An 8652-nucleotide genomic window follows, 5' to 3' on the forward strand; every position below is an offset into this window, starting at 1 on the left:
TTAAATCTGGTTCCTAAACCCATATATTTTCAAGCAGTACCCTATCAAAACACTAGAAAGCCAGGGTAAAGAAGCACATATATTAAATTTCTGGAATTTATGTTATGATTTCTGACTAAAGAAGAACAGCTGAGTCCTTCAAATAGATATATGTCATCAAATTTTGTAAAGTCTGATCAAGGGACCTGAAGAAGGATTTCATCTTTTTTTTAAATTTAAGTTTATTGAATGTATCCCTTATCAAATTTATATATGTACAAAGTGCACTGCATTTATTTGTAACTGCAACATTCTCTTTTCTCCTCATCTTATCTCTTCATTTTCCCTATTGTTTCCACCTCTTCAATATGTCCTGTTGGTGCGTTCATTCATTCATTTTCTCTTTCTTTCTGTCTTTTATATCCTCTTTCTCTCCCCCCTCTCTCTTTCTTTCTTTCTTTTGAGAAACTATAGCATTTGTGACTATGCTGTGGTATCATCTACTGGAGTCTGGTGTGCTCCATGGTGGACAAACAATAGAATATGATATCTGTGTTTTACCCCATAATTCATGTAGCCAAATATTCAAGCAGAGATGGCTAGGGATCTTCAAAATTATATAATCCATGGTATCTTCTGGTCACAGCATAACAAATCCAATCATGACCTTAAAGCTATTGTAGGTGCTTCTCATAGGCCTTACAAAAGAGTAGATGGCATCTTTTACCAATATAAGGATCTAAGTTTCAAAAATTTCCCTTGGATTAAATTCATTTAGAACCAGGCACAAATACAAATTGGGGAAAAAATAGAAAGCAAGGAAAGTATATACCAGTAGATGCATTTTTTACAAAAAACTAAAAATCCTCTCAAATATTCATAAAAAGACAAAATGGCTCCTTTAGTCCTGAAGTAGCTGAAGTGGCTTTATCTGGCATCAGTGGGAGGGGAGGCCCTTGTTCCTGTGAAGGCTTGATGCCCCAGTGTAGAGGAATGCTAGGGTTGTGAGGCTAGAGTGGGTAGGTGGATGGAGGAGTACCCTCATAGAAGCAGGATAAGGGGGGACAGGATAGGGTGTTTGCAGGGGGGAAACTGGGCAAGAGGTAAACAATTGAAATGTAAATAAATAAAATTTCCAATTAAAAAAAGATAAAAAGGCAAGATTGCTTAATAGAGCAGTATATATTATTAAAAAGAAAACTTAGCAAGAAAAAGGGGAATTTCTCATATTATCAATAAACTGGAACCAAATACAATTTTACAAATAAAGCTATAACAATAACACATATGAAAAATATGATACATTCATAAGTACCACTATAAATTGTGAGTTTCTGCCATCAGTAACTCACTCCCGTCCGGTCCGGGTTTGTCCTGAGAGGCAGGCTGGGCTGAAAGGGAATAGACGGTGAGAGAAATGGAACCAGGACAAAATATTCTGATCAAAGCCCGAGGTTTAATGAAGGAACTCAGTTTATATATCGTGGGAAAAACCCCTGCCCCCAGCCCCAGTCTTTGCAGGCACAGGTGAGCATCCATAGGCAGGTCCGAAGGATGTTATCTTCTGGGACATCAAATGGTCTTCTTAGCAGGTGATGGAGACACTTTGAAGAACGGCGACAGTAGAGCAGCTCTGGCATATCTGAAGGTCACCACCACAGGTGGTCCAGTGGCAACAGAGAGCTGGGAGGCCCCAACATCTCCGCCCTTAATATTTGATAAAAATAAGCTGGACTGTCACAAAATATATTTATGCTCTATGCCCAGGAATTGTGGTGGCTGGTGGCCGCACCTGATGCAAATTTTCCTGAACTGTTTTAATTAGTCTAGGGGTGGGACCAGGCAGCTTGAGGAGGAAGCCAGGTGCAAGGCTAGTCAAAATTTAAATCCCACCACCAGGAGTTCTCCAGTAATTCCTCAACTATGCTGATTCCTTTGGCCCCAGCAGAAAAGCCTGTTTTTGGGTGTTCTGCTAAAGCAATACCCCAACACCCCTATTTCCTAGGCCTGGGTAAATACTAGAATATGAATGTAACTTCCACAGTTATTTTACTCTAAGCTTTGCCTGGGCTTGGCTCTGTTAGAGCCACTAATAACATGTGGATAGGATTCCTGTAATAGATGATTGGAAATGCCAGGATTCTAGGAGGCTGAGTCTCCTTGAGACTCTTTTTTCCTCACGACTCCTCCAGGGTTTTAGGCCTGATGTGAGTCACCACTAGAGTGGCAGTGGCATTTCCCCCTTATTAATTTTAGTTTTTAGCCAAAGTTTTAGAATGTAGCCAATTTATCAATGTTCCAAGTGTCCAAATGACTTTTGCTAATATCTGAAATTTTTGCCTTTAACTGAATCAAGTCATGAGAGATATCAGCATCTCTCCAAACTCCCTGCAAATGAGCTTTAGTCTTTTCCCAATCAATGGTTGTATTATAAGGTAATGATGTGACAGAAACATATTGGAAAGAAGCATGACATTTAGTTGCTAGCCTAACCTAAATATTTTTAACATCTTGCCCTAATGCTAGCACTACTTTTTAAGGGCGTTGACCTTGGCCTCCATTTTTTTTTTTTTAATTATAAATATGTCGGTCATTGACTGTCAGGCCCTCATAGCACACCTAGTCCCGAAATCAGACCAAAACCACAATATATACTAAATATGTTTCAATGCCAAAGGATTTTTGCCACCGCTCTTTGTTGGAGATGAAGCTGAATACTGGCTGCACACCATTGGGGGTAGTTGATCTGCTTGAAACACAAAGCCAAAACATTTGAACAGTAACAGGATAACAAACTTTCTTGGGAAAGGCCAGGTACTCTTTTCAGTTGCAAATTAGCAGCCATCAGGTTCAGACAATAGCTTCCAGGTGTGGGGGGGAGCAGCTTGAGAATCACAGAACCACTGAAAGCTCCTTGCTAGAGGAGGGTGAGCTAGATTTAACTCTGCTGGTTAATACAGATTTTTAGCTATCTTCATTAATATTGGAATTAATACTAGACCAGTCCAAAATTGAGTTTAGAGTAACAATGGAAGAAAGAGGAGAATCATTATAACTCCTCTTATGACTGATTTTTATAAGTCAGATTTCAGACTCTAATGTTCTTATTCCAAAAGTTAAAAGCTTGAAGCAAGGCAGCTTAGATTGTCCAATTTGAGACCAAGGCAGGCAAGCAAGGGAGGGTTAAAAACATAATCCCAAATCAGTTTTCTTGTACCCAATGTCAGGGCACTCAGCTAACTCACAGGTCAGCTTGGAATACAAACCTTTCTGGAAGTTGTCACACTTTGCAGCATTCTATGGAGAAATCACAAGCTTTTCCTCTACCCCATAAGGGTAGCTGTTTAGGATCAAGCCATATGTCAATAAGTAGATCCTCTTTATTTTGCCTAGACATGAGTATGTCTAGTTTTAGGATGCTATAAGGCATTTAGTAAGTTTGACNTTCAAATTTTAAAAATAAAAATGAGATTTAAATAATGTGCACAGGGATAATTCCTCCCTTTCTTTGTTAAAAAGATAAAGTTTTTAAAGTTTTACAGTACCTTGTCTTGAGACTTAGAAAAAGTCTCAGTGACATGGGTACATTTGAAATACCTGAATGTTATAGCCAGTTCCAATATCTGTTTTAATTTAATTAAATTCTTTAGCATATAAAGAATTTTTAACATAAGCAATGGTTAACTTACACTTTTAATTGTTTTTTTAATAGAGCAGAAGGCCTGAAAAAAGTATCAGTAGTTACATGTGCATTGGTTATTTATTTATTAATCAGAAATAATAACATCCATTTGCAATAATCGATTAAGTCCTCAAGAATTAATACCATTAGGTGGAAGTAGTCAGAAGCTGAGGACACTAAGAACAAATTTTTTGCAATTTGATGTGCACATTTTTTTGAAAATATGAAATTATTATATAAGCCATTACTATTTTGTAAGAATGAGATTATATGGCCAATTATTTTTATGTAAGGTCTACAATCTGCCTGGTAAAAATTTAGCATGGCATTGCCTTAAGAGGTCTTGTCCAGGCAGGCTAGGCCAATTTTTAAAATGTCCAAGGACCATTATTTTTAAAAGAACAGCATTTTTTTTTTCTGATCGAAGCCCAAGGTTTACTAAAGAAACTCAGTTTATATAGCATGGGAAAAACCCCAGTCCCCAGCCCCAGTCTTTGCAGGCACAGGTGAGCATCCATAGGTGGGTCCAAATGATGTTATCTCCTGGGACATCAAAAGGTCTTCTCACCAGGCAATGGACAGTGACAGTAGAGCAGCTTTGGCATATGTAAAGGCCACCACCGCAGGTGGTCCAGTGGCAACAGAGAGCTGGGAGGCCCCAACAATAAATACACAAATACTACATATGATATAATCATAAGAAATATATTTAAGGATGAAAGATATATAGAAATTTACAGTATGAGTCATAGAAATAGAATGAAAGTAAGTGAAGGAATCTAATCTAAGAGACAGTGTTAAAAGGGAATGCAATGTACAATATCATGGATAAATAAGAAAGTCATTTCAAATTCAGTGAATAAAATAAAAAGCAAAAGCTACCTTTTCCACCACTGAATAAGCTACAAGATAGGGAGAGAAATAACAAACATATAAAGAATAAAAGCAGTATCCCGAATTATGATTTTTGAACTGACAGTCTTCAAGCATCAACATTACCATCAGAAAGACAGTAAGATATGGCTTCTAAAAGAGTAATATAAAAGAAGGAAAAATAGAATAATAGTCATATTGCCTATCTTTCTGGAATAGGACACAAGTACAGCATTGCTATCGAGGAATAACAGAACTAACAAAAATATTTTACTTTTTGAAATAATCCATAATATCATAGTAAGTCCTAGCACACAAGAATTTATAAAACCACAATTATCAAAATTGTGAATGTGCATAATTAAGTTTCATTAAATAAAAATTAACAAGAACTAAATATAAGAAGTAACAAAGGTTTCAAACACTGATGAAATAAAAATGTGATTCAATTTAGAATGCTCAGATTTCCAGCAGAATTATTTGTTTCTCTTTTGGCCTTTGTGTGTCAGAATACTGAACCAAGAGAATCACATATATTTGCTAATTTTCTGTCTCTGAGCTGTATTTGTAGATCGTAAGAGAGAGTACTTATGCCTTCCATTAAAATATCTTCTGCTCACTTTACATAATTTAAGGGGTGAACTACTTAAATTATGTTTAATTTGAAGTTAAAGTTGAAGTATTGGAGAAATGGCTCAATGGTTATGAGTGTCAACAACTTTCTCAGGGAAGACAGGTAGGTTCCCAGCATCACATTAGGCAGTTCACAATGAGCTGTACCCCTTGTTCAAGGAAGCCCAACACCCTTTTCTGGCTTTTATGTGATCTTTGGAGACATGGGGTTCCCATAAGCATAAAAAGGCAGAAAAACATTTTTAAAATTCAGTGTAAATAAATTATATATTATAATTCATTCAAATATTAAACACAACTTTTTCAAAATTATTTAAATAAAGACAAAATTAAAATTTACCTAAAGGAATTGTCTTAGTTAGGATTTTTCTGCTGTGAACAGACACCATGACCAATGCAAGTCTTATACAAGACAACACTTAATTGGGGCTGGCTTACACGGTTCAGTTGCTCTGTCCAACATCATCAAGGCAGGAGCATGGCAGCTTCTATGCAACCATGGTGCAGGCAGAGCTGAGAGTTCTACATCTTAATCTGAAAGCTATTATCAGAATACTGACTTCCAAGCAGCTAGGGTCACACCTACTCCAAAAATGCCACAACTTCTAATAGTATCACTCCCTGGCCTAAGCATATACAAACCATCACAGACATATAAATCAGTAAGATCCCACTGGACTGAGTAAAAGTAACTTAATTACTGATTTCCAATCTGAGACATAGAATATATAAAGGAAATTAGTTACAAAGAAAGTATATGCCACAAAAATGATAAACAGACAGAAAGAAGAAGCTACAAGTAAATTATGTTTATCTAAATTCCTAGACTATTAATCATTTATGAGCTTTAGTTTCAAGAGATTTTCACTTGTAAGCTTGAAATAATGTCTCAATAATATTTTAATCAGCAAAGTCCATAGACTTTGTCATTTCTCAAGTGTGCTGTTTCATGATAACATCAAGCTTTATCAGCATTAAGTATTTAAACTTACCAGCCATAATACATCATGAACACATTGATTTATGATAGAGAAAAAAAAACAAATCAAAACATTAGATTGGTGATGTTAGGTACAATAAAAAGTAAGATCGTAAAAGAAAGCTACATGTAATTTGTTTAGTATTAACATTAAGGGTCTCATATAATATCATTAAATATTTTGTGTGCATCTTCTATTTTAATGTAATTTACAAAAAGAACAAAAGTTATTTAACAGTTTATGCTGCCTAGTTTTATGTCAAATGGACATAGCTAGAGTTATCTGAAAAGAGGGAAACACAATTGAGAAAATGTCTCCATAAGATCTAGATACATCTTAATTAATGATTGATTATCAACTGTCCAGCCCATTGTGGGTTGTGTCGCTCCTGAGCTGGTTGTCCTGAGCTCTATAAAAAAAAGGCTGAGCAAAGTATGAGGAGCAAGTGAATCAGCAGCATCCCTCCATGGCGTTTTCATCAGCTCCTGCCTCCAGATTCTGGCCCTACAGAGTTCTTTCACTAACTTCCTTCAGTGATAGACTGTAGATGTGGAAGCAAAAGTCAAATCAACAATTTCCTCATCTTGCTTTGATTATGGTGTTTTGTCAAAGCAGTAATACCCCAACCACAGTCCCAGCTATATCTTTGTTTCATGCTGCCTAACACAATCCATTTGTTGATTCAATCTTTGTGTTTTTACTTGTATCAAATCATATGATTATTGAAATTCCTAGAGATCATTCTAAAACTGGTATCTTAATCTTAAACATGGAGGAGTCTGACCTAAGTAAGTCTTTGCAGATATGATAAAACTCAGTAGCTTGGTGCTCTTATAAGATTCCTAAGAGTGAGACCCTTTTGCCTACTTTTGGTACCTTCTTCTCTACTGGTATGCCTTACTCAGTGTTGATGTAATGATTCTGTGGTAGCTCTTAAATTTAGCTTGTTTTGCAGTATTGTTTGATGTCCCTTGGAAGCCAGATATTTTCTGAAGGGAAGTAGGAGTAACGATGTGCATCTATGGGTTGGTGAGAGCCTGAAGAGAGGGAAGAGAGGAGAAACTGCAATAGGAATAAAGTATATGAGAGAAAAATGAAAAAAGTGAGTTACTTGATAACTAATATAGTACATCTTTTAATGGTGAAGTACATGAATATAGTGCACAACTAACACAAATTATATAGTTGAATTTTCAGCATTTTGGACTCACAGGGGTCAGCATATACAGAGTTCAATGGATAAGTCTTGCTCTAAGAAAACCACCTTTGGGAACATAGTATCTCCCCTGCATGGTATGTTTGAAAACTGATGCTCTACCAATTGGCTAGTCTATCAATTACTTTAAAAAAGATTTTTCAAAATATAATTTATTTTCCCATGTATGGTTGTTTTGTCTGCACATGTGTATGTGTACCTACTATGTACCAGGTACTTAATGAAACCTTAAAAGTTTTCTGACTTTGATGACTGGAGTTGAAGATGGTTGTGTGCTGTCCTGTCACCAGGGTTCTTTGAGTCACCACTGCTCTTGAACACTGAACCATCTTTTCAACCCTGTATCAATTTCTTGGTTTTAATTTTCATTTTTCTTCATGAAAAATAAAAAATGAAATTGATGCATTTTTATGATAATATGACATTATATTCATGAGAATGTATTAGATTGATGCTCAAGGAAACCATTGAACCTTTACATATAACATTTTAAGGTGCTATTCGTTAAGGAGTAAAGTTTAAATAAATGACCACAGTGCTTAAATACTCATTATACTTAAGTAATCGTTATAGTCATTCCACAATTCTCAATACTGCATTTTGCTTTAGTGGTAGAATTTTTATATCTTAAATTCTCTAACAAATTGCCTTAATGGATGTGAACAAGGAAATATCCACTATTTTATTGTCTGTAAACACAAAATTGCCCTCAAGCCCTGAAATTATATATATATATATATATATATATATATATATATATATATGGCTAATCAATGATAGATTTTTGTGCTTTTCTGTTCTTTCTTGACATGTTGTGCTAATATTAACAGTTTTGATTTTCATATATTATTTTCTATTCCAATTTTGAAAACGTTTTTCTTATTAATGCATTTACTGTCTTTAATCTAATAATGTAATTGCTGATTAATAAAATATTTATGGTTTGGCAACTTTAGTGTGTCTAGAACAACATCTCTAAAAGGAACAAATATTGCTTTCAATATTTTGACACAAAAAATAAAATCTTTTCCAAAAGGTGAAATAGTGTCATTTTTATCTTGGAGATAATAAATGTCTGTCTAATCATAAATAAAGCATGGTGGATTCAGATGGAACTTATTCTTGGTATACAAACATAGGCAAAAACACATGATTGAATAGGTCCTGGTCTAAGAGAAGCATCTAAAAGTGAAGCTCTATTACCTTATCGATGCATACTGATTTTACAGAGAATGGATGCTTTTGGAGAGATCCATGACTGATCAAAAATGCTGAGGAAAAAGTGGTCT

The 8652-nt window shown here is 35.3% G+C and overlaps 1 non-coding gene across 1 annotated transcript; it reads right to left on the reverse strand.

The window, feature by feature from the left end:
* Positions 1-7286: 7286 nt before the first annotated feature.
* Positions 7287-7448, reverse strand: LOC115064586. Its single transcript, XR_003844424.1, has one exon. It is a non-coding gene; the product is annotated as a U1 spliceosomal RNA (small nuclear RNA).
* Positions 7449-8652: the final 1204 nt, after the last annotated feature.

Source organism: Mus pahari, chromosome 8 (assembly GCF_900095145.1).
Source record: "Mus pahari chromosome 8, PAHARI_EIJ_v1.1, whole genome shotgun sequence".
NCBI classification, from domain to species: domain Eukaryota; kingdom Metazoa; phylum Chordata; class Mammalia; order Rodentia; family Muridae; genus Mus; species Mus pahari.